Source organism: Tamandua tetradactyla, chromosome X (genome assembly GCF_023851605.1).
Source record: "Tamandua tetradactyla isolate mTamTet1 chromosome X, mTamTet1.pri, whole genome shotgun sequence".
Lineage (NCBI taxonomy): Eukaryota > Metazoa > Chordata > Mammalia > Pilosa > Myrmecophagidae > Tamandua > Tamandua tetradactyla.
In genome coordinates, this window is record NC_135353.1 from 2,879,334 (window position 1) to 2,881,223 (window position 1,890).

The 1,890-nt window shown below is 46.9% G+C and overlaps 1 pseudogene; it reads right to left on the minus strand.

The window, feature by feature from the left end:
• Positions 1 to 313: 313 nt before the first annotated feature.
• Positions 314 to 1,664, minus strand: LOC143670273 (tubulin beta chain-like; annotated as a pseudogene).
• Between the last annotated feature and the right edge of the window lie 226 nt (positions 1,665 to 1,890).

The following is a 1,890-nucleotide window of genomic DNA, read 5'->3' on the forward strand; positions in this document are numbered from 1 at the left end:
TGGTGTTGGTAGTAATGTTCAGATTTTCATTTGTGAGTTTCTTTGTTTGTATCCTCTCTTTTTTTCTTCATCAGTCCTGCTAAAGGTTTGTCAAATTCATTGATCTTTTCAAAGGAGCAACTTTTGTTGATTTATTTTTCAACAAACAGCAAATTATTAATTGAGTGCCTACTATGTGCCAGGCACTGTTCAAGAACGACCCCCCCAAAGGGAAAAAAAACAATCAGAAAATGAAAATTCCGAGGGGGAGGAAAGGGGCAGATGAAGAAGAAGCCTGAGGAAACTAAGAAGCCTGAAGTGATGGGGTTCTGCTTTATGCCTCTTCTTTGGCCTCTTCACCAAAATCCTTCTCCTCTTCTGTGGTGGCATCCTGGTACTACTGGTACTTGGAGACAAGGCCCTTCATGTTGCTCTTAGCCTTGGTGAACTCCATCTCATTCATGTCCTCACTCATGTACCAGTGGAGGAAGGCCTTTTGGCAGAACATGGCACTGAACAGTTCCAAGATGCGCTTGAAGAGCTCCTGGATGGCAGTACTATTGCCAATGAAGGTGACTGCCATCTTGAGGCCACGGGGTGGGTTATCACAGATGGCCATCTTGACATTGTTGGTGATCCATTTCACAAAGTAGTTGCTAATTTTTTTTGTAGCTCTTATTCTTGTTCTGCATATTGAGCATCTGCTTATCGACCTCCTTCATAGACATCCGCCCACGGAAGACTGCAGCCATGGTGAGGTACTGGCCATGGTGGAGGGTCACAGGCAGCCATCATGTCCTTGGCATTGAAGACCTGCTGGGTGAGTTTGGGCACAGTGAGGGACCAATACTGCTGGCTGCCATGGCTGGTCAGAGTGGCAAAACCAGGCATGAAAAAGTGCTGTGGGAAGGGCACCATGTTGACTCCAGCTTATGGAAGTCAGCATTGAGCTGAAAAGGGAAGCAGAGACAAGTGGTGACACTGTTCATAGTGGTTGAGATGAGGTGGTTCAGTTCTCCGTAGGGTGGTGTGGTCAGCTTGAGGGTATGGAAGCAGATGTCATAGAGGGCTTCATTGTCAATGCAGTAGGTCTCATCTGTGTTCTCTACCAACTGGTGGACTGAGAGGGTGGCATTTTAGGACTTGACCACAGTGTCAGACACTTTGAGTGAGGGCATCACATGGAAGGTGTTCATGATGAGGTCAGGATACTCTTCTCAGATCTTGCTGATGAACAAGGTGCCTATTCCAGAGCCTGAGTCCCCACTCAGAGAATGGGTCAGTTGGAAGCCTTGAAAGCAGTTACAGCTCTTGGCCTCTTTCCACACCATGTCCAGGACCGAGTCAACCAGCTTGGCTCCCTCTGTATAGTAGCCCTTGGCCCAGTTGTTGCCTAACCCAGACTGACCAAAAACAAAGTTGTCTGGTTTGAAGATCTGGCCAAAAGTACCTGAGCAAACAGAGTCCATGGTCGCAGGTTCTAGATCCACCAAGATAACATAAGAAACATATTTGCCACCTGGGGCTTCATTGTAGTACATGGAGATGCGGTTCAGCTGCAGGTCGCTGACCATGTGGTAAGTGCCTGTAGGGTAGATTCCATGTTCATCACTGATTACCTCCCACAACTTGGCATTGATCTGGTTGCCACAGCAACTAGCCTGGATGTGCACAATTTCCCTCATGGTTAAAATCTATTTTAACTTTCTGCTCGCCTCAAGTGTGTGCGGGGCAAGAGAATGATATGGAATCTTTCTGTGGGTCAGAAGCTGGCAGGATGGATTGTGCCCCAGGGGCTGGAGCAGCAAGGTTGAATGCAGCAGCAGGAAGGCTTTGAAAGGGAGAATGAAATGCTCAAGGACCCAACTTTAGATTTTGTTGATTCTATTTTTTTTCTCTGTTTCATTTATC